Source organism: Athene cunicularia (genome assembly GCF_003259725.1).
Source record: "Athene cunicularia isolate RWA chromosome 4 unlocalized genomic scaffold, athCun1 chr4_part2, whole genome shotgun sequence".
Taxonomy (NCBI): domain Eukaryota; kingdom Metazoa; phylum Chordata; class Aves; order Strigiformes; family Strigidae; genus Athene; species Athene cunicularia.
In genome coordinates this window covers 17,401,561-17,428,376 of record NW_020799099.1, presented here as the reverse complement: position 1 = coordinate 17,428,376, position 26,816 = coordinate 17,401,561, and positions in this window count along the sequence as shown.

Genomic DNA, 26,816 nt, shown 5'->3' with positions numbered 1-26,816 from the left:
GCCCTTGAAAAGGGAGCAGGGGTCTCAGCCCCTGATGGGGCCACAGAGATGCTGAGCCACTGCAACCAGCTGCAGGGGACAGCACGTGTCATGGGAAAAACAGGAGAGGTAGGAAAGTATCCCCAGCTGTCTCAATACACAAAAAAAGCATGTCTCGATCTCTCCAGTGTGCTCTGAAGGGGAAAGAGAAGCCAGTCAAAGGAAGAGGAAAATGCACTTCAATCTACAATAAAACAACGCCACTGCCGTTGTCAGGCACCTGAATGGAGATGTGAAGGTTAGATGAGCCTATGTTATATTTAATGCTGCCCCCTTCCTTCACCCTCCAGCACATGCAGCAGTTTCACTATGTCTGGATTTTGCCACTTCAACAAACCTTCTGGAATTTGAGGTTTTTGAGTGTGTGTGTGTGAGTTTTTTAGTCTTTTAAGGCAAGAAAAAGAAACAACTTAATAAATCAGTGCTTTGTTTTACTGCATGGGCTTAAGACAATATCCTTAGGATATTATTAATTAACAATCCAACCCTTACAGCTTCTCTGCAGTAGGGTAAAAGTTGGCAGAACAGAGAAGGTCCAGATGGAGGAAATCTGCATCAGATAAGGCTTCATGAGTGACAAGCCCCTGCCACTCACATTTAAGGCCACAGACTTAAGCTGCTTGTTACATTGCAAATCAGCTAGCGACACCCTAAATGCAAACCTTTTCTTAAAACCACTTGTTGCATCACAGGCACTGAGTCTAACACTCCAATTTGGGTGTAGAACACACTTTTTTTTTTTTTTTTAATTGAAAGAAAAAGTTTACAGCGGTGAAAAATAAGAGGAAATGATGAACTGCAGCCACAGCCCAGCTTCACACACATTCTGTTAAAAGTTCATGGAATAAAAATTACACACCACTAGCAAAGTGTTTTCAAGCTAGCACTGGGCAAAATTTTAAACTGATTGACTCACTTTTTTTCCCCCTGCAAAAACTGTAATTTATTCTCTATTCTAAGCCTTTTTGAGAAAGCAGCTCATGTGGGTTAGATGCCAAGTGCACAGTAATAATAATAGTAATACTAATCCAAAAGCCATAGGCACAACTGCAGAGCTTACAAGGGCCTCAGCTCATAGGCAGGAGACCTCTAAGCCAGCACCTGAAAGGCTTCTTGAACTAGGAAAATTAGTTGCAAAACCTTTACAAAATAACTATTTTCAGCAAATTAAAATGCAGTCAATGTAACAGAAACACAGAGTGTGACTGGAAATCCATCACTGTATGAGCCATACCAGCCAAGCCACCTCCCCAGGTTACTTTGGCCTCTGCTTCAGCATCACAGGGACACGCACTGCTTGTCCTTCTTCGTTTGAGTTACTGAAGCACTTTGGGCCATTCCCACATAAGACGGCCTTGAGCAAGTCAGGATCTCAACTTACACATTCAGGTCTAGATTTTGCATGTGCTGACCCCTCAATATTGAGTCAAACCCACAACCCCCGCTCACATCTCCTGTTCTCAGCTCTGACCATCACAGTTTAGTTAGGTTGCAGTAACCACTTAAACCCTCTCCTCAAAGTTACATAATCTTCTGTGTTATTGGAGTGGCCTTTTTTTAACTGATGAAGATTAAGCATTTCATTTTGCCTTTTAAAATCTCTGCATTGTCTCATGGTTTTAAAACGCCTAGTAGGATTAAATTTAAGACTTTTCTCCATTGGGTCCACTAAAGCTTCTGCAATTTGAATCTGTGTTTTTTTGATAAGACAAGAGGATAGCACATAAATCACTGGAGTTTGTTATTTTTAAGCAGTCCCCCCCACCTCCCCATCTTCACAAAGGAAAGGATAATTTGAATTTTAGATTTTAAACATTGATCTCACTTGAGTCTCCTTCTATTCCAGATAGGGATGTTATGCTTGCTGTCTAATTAAGGAAGAGATGGATTAAGCAATAGATTTATCACCTACCTTGGAAATTACCATAACCATTTTTATAATAGTAATGTCTACATCCTGCAGGATCCAAAAGTGCTTAAGCAGATAAAGAAATCCTGTTTCCATTGCACATGTGTAACAGCAGTGGCGTCTGAAACATCTCCAGGCTAAAAAAAAAAAAAAAAAAAAAAAAAAAAAAAAAAAACAGGGTTCAAGCAAGTGTGTGAGGGGTCCTCACTCTTACAAGTTTTCAGTGTGATTCATAGGTTTAAAGAAACACACTACAGAAGGAACAATAGGAGCCCACCCTCACACACAGGAAAAAAGTCACTTTACTAGAGAGGGATTTAGATAATTTAGGTGCCTAAATCCACAGCCAGATCCTGAAATTCCTCCTTTAGATGCTGTGGAGGCTCTATATGCATCTCTTAAAAGTACACAGTTCCTCATCTGCTTCTGCAAAGACAGGAGTATTTCTGCTATAGCAGAGATCATGATGGTATCCTACATTCACCAAAGCCCAAATGGGATAACAGAAGTAATAACAAATAAATGCTCATGTGCCCTAAGATGCTAGATGAGAATACCCTGTGGAGCAAAGGAGAAGCCAGTGGTAGCAGCTAATGTGCCAAGGAGGGGGCTCAGGAGGGGTTTCCTAATAAATTCATCATTCCTCCTTCCATCCTTGAGGCCACAACACAGCTGTAGAAACATGCCACCTTTGCCTGCTGCTTTACAAAGTCTGCATTCCTCATTTCAGAGGCTCCTCAAGACAGCAACCGGAAAACCCTGCATCTGCAGAACAACAGACGCCCAGTAACACCAGGCAGTGAAACAGCACAGGGAGGGTGAGAACTCCAGAGCACAGCCAGGCTGCTTCAGCAGGACTAAGAGGGCTCTCCAACAGAAGAGTAATGCCTCAAAACTGCCAGCTGCACCTGGAAGGTGACTGCTCAATAGGTGTCTCTTGTAAGGAAGAGAGAGAACCTAAATGTTGTACTTAATCCTCTTAACTCAGAGGAACGTGGCAGAGAAGAAAGTTATTAGCAGAGCATTTAAATCATGATGGTTTGCAATTGTAGCTAGCTTTATCAAATCGTGTGCTAAAATCAGTAATTCTTCCAGGCCAGGAGGAAGATTATCATCTGTTGTAAATTGTCATACTTCAAAATAGCACAATAATTGCTGTGATAATTTACACCAGCTGAGAATCTCCTCCAGGGACTGTGTTTATTACTCAGCTTTGTGTCTCAGACAATAGAGGTCTCTATCAGGGATGGGGTCCTGTGGTACTTTCATCGTACCCATAATAATGAAAAGCAATATAAACCTTCTGTCTTTCCACTTTGGATAACCAATGTATCAGCTGAATTGGATGTAATTGCATAACAGTGAAAGTGGAGCCTGGAAACACTGATGGAAATCACCTTTGGTTTTCCTCCCATCTTCCTCCCTGGTCACCTTTTACCAAATGATCTGTCTATTTATAATGCTGTGGAAAACACAACATTTTATTCATGTTTCAGAGCACAAATAGCCAAGCTACATTTTGTCTTTTAAAAAAACAATTTTAAAAGGTGTTCAGAGAGCGGATGAGGAGGGTGCTTTGGGGGTTAAACTGCTCAGTGCTCAAATTTACCCAACTAAATAGTGAAAACATTTTTGGCACACTTCCTTGAAGTATGACCTGTCAGCTGTATTCAACTTGATAAGGTCTTTTAAAGATATAAGTTGCTGAGTGGGTAGGGCTGGCAACACCCTGCAAAGTTGCTTTGGTTTTCTTTTAAAAGCTGAGCCCTGCAAAATGTTCTTTATTAATACTGTAAACATTAAAAAAAAAAAAAAACCAAACAAAAACAAGCAAACAAAAAACAACAACAAAAACCCCCCACCAAAACTGCAACCTGAGTAAACAACCTACAAGGATACCCTAAGAAAAATGCATTGTTGGGGGGTCCTGGGGTGCCTCTCCATTCATCCTTCCCCCTCGGTCCCATGTTTGGGCTCACTGCAGCCCATGACAGGGCCAGCCCAAGGAGAGATGTTCGCAGGGCTGGCAACTCCTGCAGAACACTTTCATCTCCCAGGCACCCAAGCAGGGGCTTCTCCATGCTTTTAGTCACCCATGGTCCAACAGGCACGAATGCAGCTTGTCCCTGCCCTGGCCCCATGATCAAGAGAATAAGGTGTCGTTCCTACAGGCACATGCCAGTTCCTGGTAAGCCGTGCTGTATTTTGTCTTAGTTGACTGGGTTGTGTATATGCACACTGCATAGGAACAAGCAAAAACATAAAAAAAACCTAGAACAAGCTGGTTAATAACAGCATGCTCACCTAAGAAACCCATTTCTGTCCCCAACTGCACAACTACAGTGCCAGCAATTCAGCTTCCCATCTCTCCAGCCGCCTTTGCCCCCTGTGGAGCCTGGAGAGGGAGCGGGACCAGCCCCAGGAGCAGCATCCTTGCAGCCTCCAGCGGTGGGGTGCAACTGCAAAACTGCAGGCAGGTGAGATAGGGTTTTCAGCTGCCACTGGCACTGAGCAGAATGTGGGGGGGTGCAAAGGGCTGGCATTCAGGGCAGGTCGCCCCGCTGCGCAGAGTCCCAACACAGAACATATAGGAAGGGCAGGTGGGATAGCTGCTTTTCAGTGGAGTTAGCTGAGAGTGGGCTCAGACCTCTCTGATGAGCTGCCCCTTGTTTTGTGGGCTGGAATAAGAAACAGTTCATCAATTCTGACTCCTGAAGGCACCTCAGAAACCATCAGAGGTGATTTCTGTAACTAATCCATCTGCAGCTGAGCTGGAGAGCACTGGAAGTTTTGGGAGAGGTCTTTTGTTTGCTTCCTGGCCCATTTTGCCCTGTCCTAATGTAAACAGACTCTTAACGATCTACACAGCAGCTTGGAAGTGTTTAGACCCAATATGTTCCCAGGGGCTGTCAGAGCTGTCACCACCTGTCAGGCAGCTGGGGGGAGCAGGGAGGGGAGCCTTGTGGGGCCTCCCGAGGATGGTCAGCACCTCTGGCTTTTAAAGATCTCCAGCTTTTCTGGAGTAACAGAGATAGATACCTTTCCTACAAAGTGTGCAGGCTGGACCTAGGCATCTGCATGCTGGCAACCAGCCTCCTCTGGAGACAGCCATTTCATCTGTGTCATGTGTTCCCATTTGTGCAACATTCCTGGATATCAGGAGCAAAACTGCCTAACCAAGGGGTATTACTCATCTTGAGCACGGTATTTGGACAGAACCCTAACCTAGCACTGTTACCAATCTAAACTCTGATGTCCGTATGTGGAAAAAAACCCCTTTGTTGCATGAAATTTCAAAAAAAATAGGAGGATATTTGAGGCATGCTATTAAACACCTGTTATCAAGATAATTTCCTTCCAAATTCATAATGATAGTAATAGCCATAATTTGGCTTGCCCTCAGTTTTCTTCACTAACATGGTTAAAAAGTCTCCCTACACCTCACAGCTTTTGGGAGGCTCACTCTCGTGCCATGCCAGTCAGAAGGAGGGGACCCCATGGGGCAGCATGGGGCACAAGGTGTTCACACACAGATATACACCAGTGTCACCCGGACAGAGTAATCCCCTTCCCACTGGCCTCATCACAAGCTATAGGGGCACAAAGTTGACCAGATTTCAGTGAAGGTGTCTTTTATATAGGTAGTGTCTTTTGGTTGAAGGTGGCCACAGTGGATCAATACATGGTGGTGAGATGCTTCTGGCAAAGCCATTTGGTCAAAGCTGTGCTTCTGAGGACCAAAGTCAGGACACATGTTGCCAAAATAGCCAAGAGCTATTGCAACCGATAGGATCCTCCTCTGCTTGCTATAGAGTAAGCCTTCGCATAAATCCTGATCTAGTTTATCTAATGGTGATTTGTCACCTTGCACTGCAGGTGACAAGGACTAAGCCACCCCGTGCCTTTATTTTCAGTGAGGATTAGGTAATTTTTAAGAGTTTCACTCATTGTTTCCAATGCAGCCCAGCCTGACAAGAAAACTGGAAATACTGGTGATATTTCAAAGTTTAAAAATTTTCAACACCATCTGCATCAGCTGGTATGATCAACAGGCTGCTTGGCAATTGACTCTCCTGTTAAATGGGTTGGGTTATTTGGAAGTAAATCTATGGAGCATGGGAGCAGGGAAAACAGTAAGGCGTGAGATAGGCATCGCTCCCAGGAGCCACGCTGTGCAGTAACAACAGCACTTCATCAAGCCATACGCCTGTTAGAGATCCCCCTCCTCCCACGCACCAGCACAGACACTTCTGGTTAATCCCAGTGATAAGAATGTGTGGTTTTGTCTCCTTTTCCTCCAGTGCCCCACCACCAGCCCCCATGACACTTTGTTGTTAGAAACAGTGGCTCCTGAATCCCGCTGGAGCAGGTACTACCAGTTTCAATCTGGGGTGGGTTGAGGCCAATGAATGATGTGAAGGGCAGTGAAAGCCTCGCCACCTCCCCTGTCCACTTCCAGCCAAGCATGAGGCTGCTGGAGCAGCCATTTCCTCAGGTTTGTACATGCCTAATAACTAGTAAGCTGTTGCACTCACTGAATTGTTGATCTCAGGCTTTTTTCTCCCAGTTCTTGAAGCACAAACATGATTCCCCATGAAAACACATGATTTTGCTCTCAACCTGTTGGTTCAGGTTTGCGTTCCCGGTACCGCCTTAGCAAAAAGCTAGGAGGGAAGGAGGGAAGTAGCTATTAAGCTGCTGAGGCCTTTGATCTGGTCTATTATGTTTTACAAGGCTTTGGAGCCGGACAGAAGTAGGCGCCTGTGCCTCTCATCTGCCTTGGGAGGGAGTGAAGCAGCAAATGCAGCTGGACGAGCCCTTCCCACCTGTCCTAAGGGCATCCTTTGGCCTCCTTGTGTTTTTGGGATGCATTGCGGTCAGCCTGGGTACCTGTGATGGGAATTAACTCCAGGAGGGCAAGGCAGACAACCCTACTCTCTCCTGACCGTGTGGCATTGCTGACAAGACACCATCATCCCTCTGTAGAGGAGGCTTTTGGGGGCTGCAACGAAAGAAAGAGCAGGACCAGGAAGCAGGGCTGACAACAAGCCTCCATTTGACTGGCCATTTCCTTGCTTTTAAAGGTTTGCATAGGTGGACTTTGCCACCACGTGGCTTGTCTTGAAGCTTGGTTAAAAGGCAGCGTGTCTGACCTCGCCCAAATGCAGTCCATTGCTTTTGTGGTATTGATGACACACTTTGATACAAACTGAAGTTGTTCAGCAGGGTATTTTTAATGCCTGGCAAGGTTTCCCTTTGTTCATATTCCGGCAATATAGATCTCTTTAAGAAAACCTATCTTCTATTTAGCTAAAACTTTAAATATTTTCAAGACTGTGTATGTCAGAAAAAAAAGAAAAAAAAAAAAAAAAAAAAAAGGCGTCTTCAAAGTAACCTTGGCTACTGGGAGAGCTATTCATGAACTTCATAAAATGCAGCCTCCTTTGGGCTGGCAGAAACAACAGGTGAGCACATTGCAGCAAAGAGGTCAGAGAATGTGGCTCTTTTTTTCTCTTTTGTTTAAATCATCTACAAAGCAACTGCTATTTTTGTCACGCGTTGGTTGTGGTGTGCTCAGCCTGCTGGCTTGTTTCAGAGCTGCAGAGGATCCCGCCGGGCCCAGGGCAGCTGCAGCTCCACACCTCTGCAAACTGGCTCCAGAACAGCCTTCTCGATGCACGCAGCACCGCGTGTTAGAGGCTGCTCCTGAAAGTGTGGGGCTAAAGGGGTGAGGAGAACCATAAAGTCAGCTGCAGTGAGCTTGGGATGTATTATATTTACCTTAGCCTAAAAAAAACCCTAATATGCTTTGTACAGCAAAGACAAGACAAGCCCTCTCTACTCCAGAGAGACGTTTGCGCAGAGAAAGCTCAATCTCTGGCACAACATGTTTGCAGAGTTTCAGAGAGTTTCATAGCATGCATAAATGCCACAACTACGGTTATGTTATAAGCACCTGGAAAAGCAGATTAGATGGGTCTGATAAAATGCTTAAATAACATCCCAGGTTAATTTTAGTGCAGTTAAAATTTCCTGGAGCAGTCCATTAATGGAAATGTCAGTGACATTTTACTGTACCACATATCTTGCAATAACTACCAGTGACCCTTGCAGCATCCTCTCATACCAGTCCTCATAGCAGCAGCAAGTTTTTGTCAAAGCATTCTTTCCCCTGCATTGAATCCCATAAAATAACAAGGAGACCATCTGAAAAAGGCCTGAGGCCTCTTTTATTTGACAGTCTCACATGAACATTAAGGAGGGTGACTCTTGCTCAGACTGTGAAACAAACCAATAAGCTGTGAAGTTTAACTATTGGCAGGGGCAATGCAAGTCCTATAAACAATAAAAATTACGGTTGGTTATCAATTAAACTTAATAATAAATAAAACCAATAAAAAGGTCTTTTGGCTATTAAAGATATTAGTCCTTCCTCGTCAGAAAGTCTTACTGACCTTTGGAAATGGAAACACTGTGTGGTGAGAGCATCCCCACCTCATCTGCACCTCTGGCCCAAGGACACACAGCAGGGATTTTTGGTGCTACCTGAAGATGCAGGCAGAGGTGAGGAGTAAAGCCTCAAAGCAAGAAGTGCTGAAGACCAGGTTACATTCATCCCTCAGGATGGCAGACGGGGATTTGGATGCAGGACAGAGGCAAGGAGGGTGCAGAGTGTGGCCACTCCTTTCTTTCCCATCCCAGAGAAAAGCAGAATGGTGCCCAGTTCCCATCAGCACCAATGGGAATCAGTGACATCCCTTCTTGTGCCCAGTGCCTGGCTCAACCCTCCCAGTGTCCTGCTGGAAAACTCACTTGTACTCCAGTATCAGCCCTGGGGTAGGCTATTTGTCTTCACCTTACTTAATAATAAGGTGAAGGGCATATTTCCAGTTGAAGGGTACTGATATTGAAAGTCTTCCCATACATTCCAGGAAGGAAAGCTGAACTCTACCCATTTTCCATCTGAATTGCATCCATCAGAGCCAATTCTGCTGCACCGGAGGCGGGAATGAGAGGTACAGCTTTGCTTCTGCTCAGTCTCAGTGAAAAGACAAGTCTCATATAAAAAAAGAACATTTCCCCGTGTACAAATAAAGACTTGGCTGAAGTCTCTGGGTAAGATACATCTGTGGTAAGTCTCTCCAGTGGATACAGAAATTTGTTAAACATTTCCATCTGTTGAGGAGTCTGGCCATTGATTTGTCCTTGTAAATTCCTAAGTGTCATTGGTTTTCCAACACTGAAAAAGGGGAAACTATATTTGTGGGAATAACCAAACCCATAAATATTGCACACACATGCACACAGAAAAAAAAGTGTGGCATGTAATGTAAAGGCTCACTCTTGCCAATTAGTACAAGGATTTTAGGAGTGCTTGCAAACTTGTCATGAAAATGGCCTTTTAGGCAGGCTGACATCACCTAGATGTTTTTAATTGCAATGACTCTGGGACTAATTTCTCTGCTTATCTGTTACTGCCCTCCAGCACTTGTTTCTGTTGATTAAATCTGCCTCAGTAACAGAGTACAACTTTTCTTCTGGATACAAAACGGCTGGAGATCTTCAGTTTCCTCGTGATTGGGTGTTAAGGCTTCGCTGTGTTTTCACATAAGCTGTATTCACAAATAAGGGAGATCAACATGATACCACCCTCATCCTGTTGTGGGTTCAGATTGCATTCCTGTCCTTCTTTCTCCTCAAAGGTAGCCCTATGTGAGTGTCTGTGTGTCCACACGCGTCAGAATATGGTGGCCATGGTTTCCAGAGGTGACCAGAACCCACAGCTTCATACTGAAGAGTGAGAAGACCATCTGCTTTGAACACGAGGTCCTGTGTCCTTAGCAGTGGAAATAGTTCATCCCACAAGAGCAAGCCCTTCTCCCTTCCACAGGTGGAAAACTCACAGGCATACATGAGATTTCACAGCTTGAGACCAAGTGTGTTGTTCCACTCAAGTCGCCAAAGGCTTTGCTATTGAACTTAGCAGGGCTCCTTCCCTTCTGTTTCAAGCTATGGTAAGAAGGGCTGGGGAACATGCCCTGCCATGCGTGATGTTTAATGCACCAAGTAACTGTGACTGTACTTTCAAAAGGGAGGTTCGCAGGAACCAGCTTGCCAATGTACACGCTCACAACCTCTACAGACATCCTTAGATGCCAACCATGGGCAGGTACCTCAGCTCCCAGGGCTTGTCTTTCAGTTGTAGCCAAGGGCTTCAAACATATCGCAGCCCTCTTCCACATTGTGCCTGCTAGGGGAGGGCCCTCTTGTGATGGGCAGCAAAACATTTCCATGGTGCAGAAAATGATCATTTCTCCAAGCAGATGGTTGCTGTTCTCAGAGGGAGAGAGAGAGAAGGCTTACAGACCGAGGCCCCAGCTCTGAGTTGGAGCAAAGTGGCCATACCTTTGCAGTCTGTTAAAAAAGCAAAAGCCATATGAGCAACTAGCAGCCCAGGGTCCCAGCAGCAGCCCCCGAGTGGTGGTTTTTCTTTTAAATGATTAGTGATTCACTGAGTTTCAGAGCAGAGCACTTTAAAAAGCCCTTATGAGCATGGAGCAGGATTTGGGCTTATTAAATTAAGTGCCATTTATTTTTTTAAATCTCTGGGAGGACATCACATCAAAGCCTGATCTTGAGTGGTATTTAGAGTCATTAATTTTCATTGGCTTCAGTGGAGAGATGCATATTTGCATACAGCTTAGGAGCAGTTACTCCGAGTAGCCTTAAGAAAGCCACAGAGAAGAAATGTCTCTCCTGTCTGCAGGTGCACCCCCATTTGATGCCCCCATTCAGTACCTAAGATGGAATCTAGGGGTGTGTGTAACTGTTTCATCCCAAGAAATCCCTTTCCATGGTAATGCTATTAGCTTTTATGGACTTTCCTTTACATATTTAAAGTGACTGTAGTTCCACTAATGACTATAATTGTTCCAGACACCCATTAATTTTGATTTATTAACTTATTCAATTTCCTGTATTGTAGTCTTGCCCACTCTATAAGTAATTTACTGTTTTAATGTTGTGGGTCAATACTAATCATATAATCTGTAAGTTGTTTAATTAATAACAATTAACACCTCCCATCAAGAGCTCATTTTCTCGCATGAAGACTGTTAATGTGATTTTTCAAAATAAATCTACCCATTCCCTCCCACAACTGTCTAGTCAACTTGATTCACCAGAAAAGATGCTTTAAGCAGCCACAGTAGCTTGCCATCTTCTCTGATTTTATCAAGTATCTTGTCATATTTACTTTTCTTAAAGCCTTGGCCCTTCAGCTGAGCAGTATCATGGGAGCTTGGTTTTCAAGATAATAAAAAAGTGTTGATACAGCATATGACTGTAGGAAAGGCCCTTGCAAAAATAAACAGCATTTGGAAAAAACAGAAGGTAAATAAGAACAAGATATATATATTTCTTTCATTCTTTTGATTTTAAGCTGACTTCTGTTTTTTTTGAACCAACCATTATTATTTAATATTGGGCATTGGGGTTACTGCAGTATTTAACAAGGAATGCACCGGTATAACAGTATTTAAGCTCCTTTCATAAAGAGCTCTGCAATCTCTCTAAGGTGTGGCCACTTAAATAACGGAAATTAATATTCATGTTAGTTAATATCTATTTGCAAATCAAATACTCATCAGGTTTTTAAACTTAAATCGAGCTTCTGAAGTTAAACCCCCCAAAAAACCCACATTAATATGCAGCAACTTGTCCAGTGACACAGGAAAGGCAACGAACTGGTACACATGAACAGGTGAGGGTTGTTCACGCTCATTTTAACATTGGAGCTAAGTGGGAATGGAAAGGAACTAGCAGGCAGTGTTGAAAATGGGAAAGATACTCATCTGCACAGTGGCTGGCCAACCCTGGCAGGGGTGCCGAAAACTTACAGAGGTTTGAAAAAGGATCAGACAAACTCCTGTAGAAGAAATCCCTCCAGCACCATTACACAGCAGCTTTAGCTGGGGAGGCTCTTGATGGGAAACTCCAGTGTAGCTCTGCTTTCCCCTGGGTGCCCACCAGTGCCTGAACCAGCCTGGGAAATGTGGTTAACGCTACACATGGTACAGCAATGCTAGCAGTGACAGAGCAAGTGAAATGACATGGAAAAAGGATCAATATTCCTATTTTTACAGATACAAAAGTGATGCAAAAAGAGGTGAAGGAGAGTTCCAGCACCATGGAGGAAGCCCATGACAACCTGAGCTGTCTCCTCCAGCCATCCTTCCTCCTCATGATCCCTTGTGTGTGATGGTCCCTGCTCTATGTGATTTCACCACATCTTTGCCTTTCCTCCCCTGAAACCAACTCTGCTACAGCAGGTGTCCATTCCCAGTTTGCTCTTTCCCAAAGGAATGGGAAGCAAGGGAGCAATTAATACAAATACAAAGCTTTAACATTGTCAAAAAAATGTTTACCCCAACATAGCTGGAAAAGGTGTTACAATGCGATCCTTGGCAGTTGCTTTATCTTAATCTCCCATGTTAAAAATTAAAGACTGTATTAATACAATGTCAGACTTAGTTAATAGTACTCTTTTATCAAGTTGATATGATGGTAGCTAATTATTAAATGAGTTAATGTATGTCTTGTTCTTTAATCTACCATGACTGATAATGAACTGTGTCAAACACTTATTAGACACTCATTCCCTCTACACCTAGCTGACACTAACATGGCCCACAATTAAACACCAGTGATCCCTCACTGCCAGTCACAATCATGCTGTCAAACATGATCCCACTAGCTATTCCTTGCTCCCGAGTGGCAGACATGTCATTCTCCATTTGTCTGGTCCCAGAAACTGTCCAAGAAAGAGGAAAACCAGGGAAAGTCTGACACAAAATGGTCAAACTGGCTTAGATATGCCCAGAGGTAGCCAAAATCATTAGTGAAAGGTTGGTGTCAAAAGTGACAAGGAGTGGTACCACCTGCATTGGGTTGGAGGTTTTTGCTACACCTTCCTCTCGAGGAGATGTTGAAGCGACACCTGGGCTAGTAAAGAGAAGGGCTCATGGCAAAGGGCACAGGGTCATGGGCCATGAGCTCTCCTTCTGACCAGGCAGCATGGCTGCCTCCTCCCCGGGGGGCATCTCGGGGAACACAGGTGGGCACAGACCAGGGTTGCACGTGGAAAACTCATCACAGTTCAACACTGTCTGGGAGTGGTGTTGCTTGACTATATGGTGCACATATCCTCGTCACACTTGTGGTGACTATCCTTCACAGACAACCTGCTCTCAGCCATGTTATGGAGTGCCCCCAGGAGCACCTGTCTCCACCTCCCAACAGCTGAGAAATGTCCTCTTGGCTAGTTCTTCACCCTCCAACCAGGAAAATGGCAACAAACACAACAATTTTGTCTTATACCAACCTTCCTTCATCCTCTTCAACCTCAGCTTTTTCATTAAGATGGTAGCAGTAACCCAAACACAGCTGAGATAGTTAAGAAACTCTAGGAGTCATCAGGCCCTAGAAACTTCATTGAAACATCCTTGAAGCTTCATTGCAAAAAGCAGAGCTGCAACCAATTCAGGCATGGCTTTCTGTCACAGCACTGACAGGATTTCCTTTGATCACAAGAGGTTTTGCATTGCCAAAGGGTGACCACCCCTCATCGAAGGGACAGCTACCACAGAGCCACCAAGGACTGCTCAGAGCAAGCAAGTTTCTTGGGCCATGCTCTCATTGCCTCGCTGCACCATCATTCCGTCCACCCTTACTCCCAGCATCAGCACCCAAAAAAAAAGTAAACCACCCATCTACCCTTATCTTCAGCCAGACCAACTTGCCACCCCTTTTGGGGTTGCTGTCAGGGCCAAACTGAGCCTGGAGGTAGGAGTAGTAAATTATTGTTCTGGAGTGAAGCTACTGCTCTCGGGGCCAGAAAAAGTGGAGGAGGAAGAACAAGATTCAAAGCTCAACATATCTGGTTTGTTTTAGTCCTTTGCAAATAGCTGCTGTCTCACCAGTAAAGAAAAATTTCCAGTCAAGCTGACAAGCAACCTACTATTATGCTCACTTTGCACATTAAAAAAAAAATCCCTAGCAGAAACCTCTGAAAATTTTCACAATCACCTAGAAACACCAATGTGGAGAAATTTCGGCTGGAGGAGTGTTTTCTGAACAACTGTGTGGGCCATACTGCTAGTTTAACAACCTGCACCATGATTTTGACTTTGTTTCAGGGAGCTGAGGCTGGGATATCAAACGCTTGACTTCATCACTTAGTTATGGAGCTGGCTTCAGCTCGCATCCACTTTCGAACATCCTGGCCAGGGGAATGTTCCTGTGAGCAGCCTTAAAGTCCTGGTTGCGTGTTAGTTTGCTAAGCACATGGGGTGCATGGGGTTTAGCAAGGCATCTGTGTCTCTGTTTATACCTCTGGAAAACATCCCAGCGGGGTTTCATAGGAATTTGAAGGCTGGGAAAATGAAAGGTTTGAGTTATTCACACACTATTCTCACTTCTCTGGAGAAGTTTGTATAGTATCTAGCAGATTTAGGACAAATCTTGGCCAGGGCTTCTGGCCCCTAAGTTGTAATAGGGCCCTGCAAGATGCTAAGCCATTTTGAGGTTCTTTTTACCAGGGAAAATCAAGAATAAAGCAACGGCGTATTTTATTTTATTTGCTGACTTACCTGGGGGAAAGGGCAGAAGTCAGAAAGTATAATATTAAAAACCAATCATAACTTCAGCTCATACAAAGTCTCAGGAAAAGGTTTAGTCCTAAAAATGGAAGTTGTTTGTTTGCTCGTCAAGAAGTCAATTGAAAATAGATTAAAATACAGCCTGTATAAGAACAGCTTCCCACCTGCTTGTGAACGCCTAAGGGAAATTACCTGAAAATACAGAAATTGTTATACAGATCAAACAAAAGCACTTATCTATAATTACTGGACTTATCTGTTTGTCTTGGGACTAGCAGCAACAGCTCCCGTTGTTAGGAATAAATTTGGTGCTGTGATTTGTATTCTCTTCTTTCTATCTCTTCCACCAAGATCACTCAGGAAGGATTCAGTTTATAAAAGAAAATGGTTTCCTTAACTTTACTAAATAAAGGCAGATTGAAGAGATTTGGCCAGGTAAATGAGGGAGGGAAAGAAAGCAAGAAAATAGCCAAAAGCTCTTTAGAGAAGATTTTCTTTCCTTTTAATAACTTTACAGCTGGACCTGCTAGTATCTCAAAGACTTTGGAAGGTCTCCTGGGAAACTTCTCACATTTCTGCTATGTCCTGGCTCTCATCCTACCTATTCAATAAATAATTATTAAAGATTTAAGCATTCACAGAAGAAACTTCCTGTTGTTAAGACTGCACGGGCTCCTGCCAACTTGACAAGCCAATGCTGCACTGAAGATACCAGCATCAAAGTCAAAGGATAATTACCCGGTTTATACGAAGCCGAAGGAAGTGGGTGCCCCTGCTAGTTTGTAATCATTTGCCATTGGCCAATGGCCATAAGAACTTGTTTCCATTGTATGCCCTCAAGTTTACAGCTTTCTTCTGGGAAAAGCGGTGCCTGTGCAGCTCCCACTCAAGGATGAAAGTGGTTAATCATGCTCTGCTAACTGTATTAGAGTTAAGGGGGCAATTTTAAAGTAAATAGAAGAAATCTGTCTGCTGTCTCCTAGGTATGCTCAAAATGCATCTTGAAACTGAGCAGGATGGACAGCATACAACATCAACATCCAGCCAACCTGTTTCTGTCACACCTGCCCCCATATGCAGTTAGAGACCCTTCCTCCAGGAGTTGCTGCACCTCCGACTACAAATGTGCACAATCCTACAGCTGCTGTGAGAAGACAAGTTGCTCCTGCCTGAGCTACTGCACAGCATTGCTGAATCACCAGTGTCAGCAAACATCGAGGTCCCAGGTGAGAAAGAAGATGCCTGCACCCCAACTGATGTGCCCAGCAGCTACCCCCACATCTGCCAACACCTCCCTCCCTGCCCCATGGGCTTAGCAGCTGGTGAGAGACCAGGGACGGCCCTTGTGCCGGAGCCACTGGGCATGAGCCGTTTACCCTGTCTTTATATCACATTTACAGATGTTGCAACAAAGTTCTCACATGCAGTCAGACAGCTCAGAGGATGGAGTGTGGGGCTCAAGTATCAGGGACAACAGGGTCTGACAGGGATGGAGATATTAGAGGGATGGGGTGAACAACCCCAGGGGGGTAAACTGCAACAAACGTAGGGATCAGAGCTGCTCACAGTAACTTCTAAGCCATGAAACTGTCATTTCAGAGAGGATGTAATTGCTAGAGGAATTACTTAGTTAATCATCAGGGGAAAGATCCATTATACAAAAGAAACAAAAGCTCTATCTGCGGGGCTCCCAAAAAATCAATTACTGAAAATAGTCTGCTGTGGCTCCCTGGAACCATTGTTGGCTTAACTGATTATTTCTAATTTAATACAAATCACACACTCCCCCTCACACCTTCATCCACCTGCTTCCTGGAGGTCGCCCTGATGCCTATGCCTGGATAAAATATTCGATGAATCCCAAATGTGTTGCTGCCTTTCAGGGATGAGAATTTAGCTGTTATGTATTTCTGAGGACTTGATTATGCTTTTAGGCACAGTGCTGAGCTCATCCTCCAGACCTCTGTGCAAGATCAGGTCCTGGGAAATGCTCAGACCATTATCCATTTCAAAGGATAGCACCTCTGTCTTTCTTCCTTTTTCCCCAAAGGTGATAGAAAGTCTGTACTGAGGTGCATCAGCAGCAAACTGTGATGCTCTTCCTTGGTAAAATGTCCAAGCTCTGTTCATCTTCCTCCCACTGGCTGAGAGAAAAGGTGTAACAGATAAAAACATGTGTCTTGGCACTGCAAGTCTTCAGACAAGGGTTAGGATGAATTTCTGAATCAAACACAATTTTAGGATAAAATTAGATTTTCCGCTAAGCACTTTTTTTGCAAACATTTGGCAAGCTTGCTTTTTCATTAAAACATCTAAAATCAGAATACTTGGATGAGGAGGAGGGAGAAAGTGAGAAATTATGGCTATAAAGTTCTGTATTTTAAATCTCTCTCACAGGAGCTGAAATTTGTTTCTCCAGTGCTGTTGCCTCCCCCATCTCAGGCTCCCTGGACAGACATATTTCTGCATTTTCCATCAGGGACTGTCCCACACATCCCACCAGTAACCCTGGAGGTGGTGCTTGAAGGAGGTGGTGCGCCTGCTTAGCCACACAATGCTGTATGCCTGATGCATGACAGCGTGTGGAGACCAGCAAGGTGAACCCCACAGGTTGGTTTGAGGAACCCTGGTTTCCCAGGCTGCAGCCACCATCTCCCCCTGCCTCCACCAGTGCCAAGCCCTGACTTGGCTGCTGAGGAGGAGCATTTCATCACGCAGTATGGCCAGGGAGCTGACAGGGAAAAAGCCATATGGGAAGAAAACCTGGATCCTGACACCTCTGGAGACTTTCTAAGCAAGTATTTTTATATTTGTAAGGAAACCAGCTTCTGTCTGCATGCAGCTGTAATGGTTATTCAGGCCAAATTGTGGCAGATGTAAAAACCATCAGCTTGCACTCTCCCATCCCACGGGTTTCAGTCACTCACCCGCCAGCCTTCTCACCTTGTATTCTCCAACCTCACTGCAATGGCTTGCAAAACAAAACACTGCACACTGTGAGGACAATTAGCAAAATTCAGCCCTTTCTGGTTTGTTGGGTTTTGGTGGTTTTTTTTTTAACAGACTAAATTCACAGGCCAGGTGTATTTGTATGGTGAGAGTGCAGTAGGCTGTGTGATGTCAATATTTTCCCCTTTGTAGGCAAGTGATACTGAAACTAGCCTCTTTTTCTTAACTTTTTCTATTTTTTGCTATCTTTGGGTTTTTTTAATATGCAGTAGGGACTACTTTAGGAAATATTTTCTCTTCACAGCTTTTTTTTTTTTTTTTCCCTACAGTAAACCTTTTAAAAATGCTGAGTACACACTTGCTCAGATAAATGTGTATCTGAACACACAAGTGATTATCCTATTTTCATATAATTAATTTTTTCGAGTTTCCATGTGCATTTCCTGCTCATTTGACCATGTAATAATTAATTAGCATTAATTATCTTAGATTGCACCTTCTTTGTCTACATACACATTCAATTAGAAAGGCAGGCTTTTTACAGCCCTCTTCAGAGGGGACATCCACAAGCAGTGGAAACATATGCACAGTGAGAACACGTTTCATGTCTGTTAGATTTTTTTGATAAACTATTACTACTTTTCAATAAACACTAAAGTCAAAATCTAACCCACAAACCCTCATGATCTGTCACATCCATGCTGGGGGCTGGACTTCACCCACTCTCCCTTGTTTTCCATGTATGCATGGGAGTATTTCCTTCCTGGAATGAAGGATATTTCCTGGATATTTTCATATTCTGGATATATCTCTATCCTCAAAGTTCTCTCACTCTTTGGACCAATCTCATGACTCTTTGATGTCCACCTACCCATCTCCCAACTCTAGCTGATGCTTCAGTTGGTGCTTGCAAACACTGAGTTCAAAGCCCTCATGCCCCTGCCCACTCCACCCCCCCCTTATCTCCAGCAGCTCTTTCTCATCACCTCATGGGCCAACAAGTACAGCAGAGCACCAATATCTAACTAGCTTTATTGCTGGCAGCTGAAATTGTTTCACCTCAGCACTCCTAAAAGCTGAGTATGTGCTTTGTCACTCTAGGTGAGTGTTTCAGTTTTCTTCAGAGAGGATGTGCCCACTTGCTCTAGGGAGAGGCATTTGGGGACACTCTTCTGGTAGTGTGATAGTGTGAGACATTTGCAGCCAAACCATCTCACCTTAAGCTTCAGCAAAGTCCTGCAGGAATGAGATTGGAAGATGCTGTGGTAATGACTGTCCTCCTAAAATATTAGGGATGAGATGGCAAGGAAAATTGTCACTCATGGATAGCTAATGCTATCCGGATGCCACATAAACCCAACTGTAAGTCGATAAAAAAGAAAAGAGCAAAGTGCAAAAAGCCCAGATGGTGCTGCTCAGCAGGGAGGGAGGGAAGTGGTGGCATGATTTTCCTAGAAGACCAACCACAGGAGACAGTGCCCCTGGGACTGAAGCTTTTGAGGCACCGGTATGAGAAGATGAATCATCTGGGCACTGAAAAAAAACAAAAAACCAAAAACCCCCATCTAACCTGAGACTGTGCAGATGAGCATCGTACTGACACTGGAGATTAATCATCTGCCACCTGTGCTGAGAGAAATGCAGCCGTGCACCACTGGAAGCAGCCAGAGCCAACAACAGTGCTGCCGAGCCCCCGCACCCACACATTGGAGAAGATCACCCTAAACCCCTCCAGGGAGGGAGGGAGGGAGATAGAGACAGAGAGGGATGTGGCCTGCTTCATCTCTGCATCACTGAGTTCACTGTTAAATGTTTTGGGTGCACATGCTGTATACAGAATTATGTGTGTGCATATATATCTATATATAGGCGTGTATGTATATGTCTGTGTGACTGCCTGTATAGTCATATATATACCCACAGAAAGCACACATGATTTGGCAGCTATTGGCACTGAGTGTCATTTATGACTTCAGAGAAACTGAACGTCCTTAAGGCACATATCACAAACTTGTCACCTGGAGGAGGGAGAGGGTTTCCCCTCAGGGCAGGTAAGCAGCTTTCTGCTGCTCTCCAGGCTCAAAGATCTGGTGGCTGTCAGCAGTACAGGACTAGACCTTAACTGCCTGTGGTGGCAACGAGATACTTGCCCTGGAAATAATTTTTCTCCAGGAAATATTTTTTTTCCAGTAAAATTAACACCTTTACCAAAAAAGGGTACCACAAAATGAACCAACCCCATGTGTCATCATCAACAGGCTCAGAGCGAAGGGCCACCTGCACCCCATGCCCATGCCTTCCCAGGAGGGCTTGGTCCAGCCACCTTCCTCTGCCCTGTCTCCATTCAGGGGATTCATTTCCTCAGCAGCATTTTGTGGTGCTCTGGAGGTCTTGCTTCCTCAAAGGAATGCCGGCAGTGAGGTCAAGCCCCTTCCATCTGGGAGTCAGGCCCCTTTCTGTAGCAGGAGCCGTTTCCTCCCCGAACAGATGCTGTGAGAAACAAATCCAGCCTCTAGGAACAGCTGCAGGTGTGAGGCCCCTACACCTGCCCACACAGCCGGAAGCTCAGCTGCGGCAGGGAGGGCACCCCCAGCACTCCTCTATCCCAACACCCCTCTTCCCCCAGCAAAAGCACAAGGTGATGGGAAAGGAGAGGGGAGAGGTACAGGAGCCACCGTTTTTGTCTGGTCCCTTGCAGAGTAGGTGGAGGAAGACCAGGGATCAGGGAAAGGGAAATGCTGAGGTGGGCTCCAGGTGGCAAACCCCCAGACTCATTGTTCCAGCTAAAATCCTGCACATACATACATGCACATTTTTATATGCATCTATATATACACCATTCTTGCTTGAGCTACCTTCAGGTTCCCCACTGCCATGGCCCTGAGCACACAACCCTTTCTTCTTGATGGCTCCATCACCCCCTTCTCCTCCCAAAAGAGCTGCTGCAGGGAGGACAAGCAGGCACTGTTGTCATTGCTGGTGTCCTTGAGCAAGGGGGTACAAAACTGGGCCCATGCTTCTCCTGCTGGCACTGGGATGCCATGGTCCTGACAGCAAAGAGCATTTTGCTGCCTTCTTCCCAGGTGGTGTTGTTCTTTGCTGCTTTCCTGGAGGAAAGTCATCTAACTTCTGCAGCTTTTCATTTTTCTTTCCAGTTTCCCCTCCCTACGCTGCAAATAACAGCCTTCCTAATAATAGCAGGCGTTTCTTCCTCGATGTTGCCAACAGCTAGGCTTGTTGGTATGAGAGCACATGGGGCAGTAGATGCCCACATCTCATGCTAGCTTCTGCTTTGGGCAGTAGTCCCACCTGCATGAAGATGGGGGGTCTCTGCTCTTTCCAGGGGGGACCAGCCTCCCTGACTCCTTCTGCTCCAACTGATCTTTCACAAGCTGAAAGATCAAACCTACTTCTCATGTTTCTGTGTAACAGAGGGATGAAGAGGCTTACCCTGCAGGAGATCTGTGAGCTGATCGATGAAGAGCATGTTGAGGCTGTATTCTGAAGTCATCAGTTCAACTGCTGGTCCTGACTTTGCTTCTGGAGCATCTCCAGAATGGAGTATTTACCCTTTGGTTCTCCTAGGCTTCCTACACCTGTCTGAGGATTTTTAGTGGGTCTTTCCCTGGGAGTATGGCCATGAGGTAAACCTGGCATTTGTTTGTTCCCTCAACTTCCCTTGAGACCATTTTTAGCAGATGAGATTAAACCAAACCTCTCCTAAAACACCCAGCAGTTCTCTGTCCCACAAACATGGGGACCAGCTCTGAGACCAGGTCCACCTCCAGTGCACAAAGCTGAAGGAGTGAGGGAAGATGGTTTTCACGCATTGGTGGGAAGCTGGCCAAAGGATATGCTACTACCCAGGGGCATATCTGCCTCTTGTAGGTTCCCAGACCCCTCAAAAAATAGTGTCTTTCATGGAGGAAATGCAGTCACCAAAGCATCCCTCAAGTCCTGGAGCAGGAGTTAGGCACATCCAATGACTCTCCTCAACTAGGGATGTGTGCAGCCTCTCTCAGGAGGCAGTCAGTAAGATTACTGTGGTTCCTCACAGACAAAATTGAGGTTGTCGGGTTTTATTTGGTTATATCCATTTTGTTGTGTAAACTAACATCAAGGAGCTAAACTTTGCTGGGCAAATTATTTTCCTCGCACTAGGTTAGCGATTTGTGTACAGGCAGTTATGCCACGGTTTCCACATTGACAAGATCTGTTCAGAGAAGGTGGTTACAGTTCACCATGTCACGAAGACATGTGTGAATATCAGAAAACCTTCCCTTGGGACAAGGTTTCCCAAAACTAGGACTCAGGCAAATGGCATTGGTATGAATGTTGCCCACGTCTGCAGATCCCTCCTGCAAAGCAGACCTAGGGATGCCAAAGCTGGCCTCGGGGATGGCATCCCAACCAAATCCCACAGGAAAACTGACATCTTCGTATCTGTGCAAATGAAAGAGAGAGAGAGAGACTTTTACATAAGCACTGGGGGGGGAGGGGGGAGGGCGGGCAGGGCAGGCAGAGGAGGGAATTTATGTCCCTGTGCATTTTAAAACCTTTTAAACTGCCTTGCCTATAGTTAAACGGCACAAATTAATTAATGCTTAATGTGACTGCAGGTTTTGTCAGTAGCTGGCACTCCCGATGGCGCTTCACATCTGCAGATGCCGAAAGGACAGGTGCCAAGCAGCGCTCGCAGCAGCCAGCGGCTTCACACCTTGGGTTGCGGCGGGGGGACGTTTGCAAAGGGAAATCTTTCATGAGGCTGAACGGTGGCTCCAGGGACCAGCATTGCAAGGCATCTCCAGAAAACAGTGTTTCCTCCGGGCTGCTCTCGCAAGCTGGAGGGGACAGGGAGGAGGGTGGGAGGCTCAGAGGAGCCCTGTCTGCTTGGCTAGTGACTCACTTCAGCACTGGGATGTGCCACCAAGGGCCAGGGTTGCACAAAGGGCTGCAGGAGGGGCTGCCGGGAAGAGGGGGCTCTCCCCACTCACCCTTGTTTTGTGTCAAAAGGAGGAACAGAAGAGTTCATGTTAGAACAACACCTTCTCTTCACCTCTCTTTTCACAGAAAGATTAAAATTTATCCTCATGCCTGACCCAAATCCCAGCTCCACAAGAGCGAGCTCCGTCTTCCTTGTCCTGGGCTAGCAAACCCCCTGAAAAAGATTTGTGCCTCTCCAGGCTGTGGGAATGCTGGCACTATCTTATCCCATGTCACCTTGGAAAACAAACCCAGTAAGGAACAGGGACAAAGATGTGAAGGCAGGTAGGAGCAGCAGGCTGATGTCCCCTCTGCTGCAGCAAGGCTTACCTTTCCTCCCAGCTGCCTTTGACATGGGCTACACCAGCCCAAAATCAGGTGCCAGTGCCCAGCCTTGTGGGAGATCAAGCGCTTTCCCAGGCTGCCCTCTGGGAACCATGACATTCTCATCAGAGTAGGAAAAATAGCCAGGGGAAAAAAAAAAAAAAAGGCCCCAACCCAAGCACTCTCGGATTTTGCTAAATGAGAATTTAAACGGCTGCCAGCCTATCTGCTGATAGCAGAAAGCAGATTGCGAGTGTAACAGGATGCAATTGAGTCAGACGATTCTAGGGAGAGCACCAGAAGGCCTAATATTAGGACTACTGGCATTCGCAGCCAGTATTTGACTTAACGATTGCGCTGATTTGTGTTGGCTTCGATATGCAGAGAGCAACACTTTCTGTTTAAAACTGGGAGAGACCATCAGTGATTCTACTGACTATCTGACAGCTGCTTTCTCATAAATATATATTTCCAACACCTTAATCTTAGATAAATATGTTGAGGAAATTAACACCCCCACCCAAAAAAAAAGTCAAGTCCCCAGATTGCACACTCAAAGGATGGGCATTTTATAGGCAATATGCTACCCAGCAGCATTACATTGGGAGACAAAACACACCTGCAAGACTCAGTAGGATTTAGTGACCAAAAGGAAAGCACCAAAAGGAGAGAAGAGGCTTCTGCTGTGCGGGGCTACCTCTCTCTGCAGGGAAATCGCTCTCTAAATTCCTGCTCTTTCAATGGTGAACTGCACTGCCCTCTTAAATTAGACGGGTTAAAGCCCAAGCAGGCTCAGCCACACTGTCACTCTCCCAGATTTCTCTTCTGACTTTAAAGAGCCCATATATTTAAATTAAAAGCATTGCTCTGTGCTTGGGAGCAGAGTTTTACTGCTCACTGAGCTGCGCCCATCCTTCCTCAAGATGCCCATGCTGAAGGATGCTCTACCCTTACAATTCATCCTTTACCAGCACAGAGGCACTTTGGAAAGAAGTCCCAAACCCTCACCTCGGGAGAATAAGCACCGAACAGAGCAGGCACATGGGGATGGCCACCCTGTGTGTGTACACTCCCAGCCACATGTATGAGACTAATTAGCATGTGTGAGGTAAGTAATGACAGCTCAGCGCCTATTATTCAGCGCCTAACAGCAGGAAGAGTGTCAACACTTCTTTTTCTGGGGGCTCGGAAATAGATGTTAATTGTTAATTCCCATTTAGCAGTTCCCTTGGGATGAGGCCTAGCATACTGTGAGTATATTTTCAAAATCCACTGGCAGAAGGAAAGCCCAAAATTGGGGAAAAGTAGGGGAAAAAACCCCAACAAACCAACAACCTGGAAAACATGTTAAGCAATAAATCAATTAGGAGGGACAGCCCTGGGCCCTCAGGAACCTGCAGCATCCCACCCAGAGCACCTGGCTTGCTTCTCCTACCTTCAGTGAGTGGTAGTGCCAACAGCATTTTACTTGCCCCACACTTGGTACAGCCAAAATTTGGGAGCCCTTAAAAAAGGACCGGGTTTAGAGCATGGGGAAAAGGAGATGGATGCAAGCTCCCCTCTTCTCCAACTGTCCTGGTGTGAGGTATACCTTGAAAAGTAGCTTTCCATGGCTGCAGCCTGCAGGCTGCAGATACAGCTACAGTGATGGGGGCTGCCAACCAGCTCCCCACAAAAAGCAAAGGTAGTTGCTTTTCTATGGAACCAGAGGGTGGACTGGGAAAGTGACTGGGAAATCAAAGCAGGAGATGGGAGGGAGGGAGGGAGGGAGGGAGGGAGATGAGGCCAGAACAAGACCTTCACCCAGCAGGTGTTATTAAACCTCACCCTTCGTACCCAGGTCACCGTTCATGGACCACCCTGGGACCAATCCTGACCCAACCACAAACCGCACTTCCCCAAGAGCCAAGGCTTTGGAGTCACCTGGTTTCCAAACATCTTCTCCTTTGAAAGGACCCAGAAAACTGCAGTTCAAGGTGCCAATTTGGGAGAATCTTCAAGCAGTTGCTACCTGCTCAAACCCCAGGCGGTTCAACACAAAGAATGCAAAAGGAAACAATAACTTTTTGTCACAAAAGGAAGAAATAATATTTTTTTAAACCAATCTCACGGGCCTTTGCTGAACAGATTATGGGGGTTTTGTATTTTTTTAGTACCTGACAGCACAGTTGCACATTTCCCTGCTTCAATCCATCATGGCTGGGAGGAAACAACACTCTATTCAACATGCATACACAGAACCCTCTAAGAGCAGATACGGAATCACAGAATCACAGAATCATCTAGGTTGGAAAGGACAGTGAAGTTCATCCAGTCCAACCATTAACCTAACACTGACAGTTCCCAGCTACACCAGATCCCTCAGCGCTATGTCAACCCGACTCTTGAACACCTCCAGGGATGGGGACTCCACCACCTCCCTGGGCAGCTCATTCCAACACCCAACAACCCCTTCTGGAAAGAAATGCTTCCTAATATCCAGTCTAAACCTTCCCTGGCGCAACTTGAGGCCATTCCCTCTTGTACTATTGCTTGTTACTTGGTTAAAGAGACTCATCCCCAGCTCTCTGCAACCTCCTTTCAGGGAGCTGTAGAGGGCGATGAGGTCTCCCCTCAGCCTCCTCTTCTCCAGACTAAACACCCCCAGTTCCCTCAGCCGCTCCCCGTATGACCTGTGCTCCAGACCCTGCACCAGCTCCGTTGCCCTTCTCTGGACACACTCGAGTCATTCAATGTCCTTTTTGTAGTGAGGGGCCCAAAACTGAACACAGGAATCGAGGGGCGGCCTCACCAGTGCCGAGTACAGGGGTCAGATCCCTTCCCTGTCCCTGCTGGCCACGCTATTGCTGACACAAGCCAGGATGCCATTGGCCTTCTTGGCCACCTGGGCACACTGCTGGCTCCTGTTCATCGGGCTGTCAATCAGCACCCCCAGGTCCCTCTCTGACTGGCAGCTCTCCAGCCACTCCTCCCCAAGCCTGTAGCGCTGCTGGGGGTTGTTGTGGCCCAAGGGCAGCCCCCGGCATTTGGCCTTAGTGAAACTCCTCCAGTTGGCCTCAGCCCATGGCTCCAGCCTGTCCAGGTCTCTCTGCAGAGCCTCCCTGCCCTCGAGCAGATCAACACCCAGCTTGATACATCATGCCCCAGGCAGCTGCTGGTTTCTCTCCCTGGTCACCTCTGCCACAGGCAGTCCCACCAGGAGCACATCAGACCGTCCATGGAAAGGATAGAGAGACTCTCTGGAGCAGCAAAACTCTTCTGCCAGGCCACAGGGATGAGGAGGTTGCTGATGCTTCCCTGTAAATTGACTGCAAATACTAAACAGAAGCAAGCTGTGCCTGTGTGGTTTCCTGTGGTGGCCCACCCCTCACTCTGGCAGGTGAATGACATTTGGCTTTCTGTCTGGTGCCACCTTGTACCCAGAGCTGGTGCTGTCACCTGAAGGGTACAAGCACAGAACTGGGCCTGCATCCCCTAGCCTGGAATTCCCCTGCTGCCCACCCCTTCACCACCGCCATATCTAGGAATTGTAAATAAGCCAGGGAAGCAAGATGGGAGGTAATGAGGTTTAAAAAAGCAAACTTCTTGCGTCTGTCGGATCAAAAGAATATGCACATGAGGTCTCTGTGCTTTGATGCTGCTCTTCTCCACTCCTCCCCACCCACAGTTACTGCTGCAGACATTCACAGACTGAAAGGGACCAAGGACGTCATTAAACTGGGCTGTTCCCCCTGGACACCATGTGATGCACATGTCAGGTACAGCAGTGGCATAAGGAGGCTTCAGACAGGGATTTTTACCTCCCCAATGCTGCTGATTTGCATGCAGCAAAAATCAATAAGTTGCATGTAGCAAAATATCAACAAGTTTAAATGGACTGAGATGCAAGAAATATCAATTCTAGATGACGTTCAGCTCTAAGACCAGATCCTGCCCTCCTCGCCTCAGCAAAG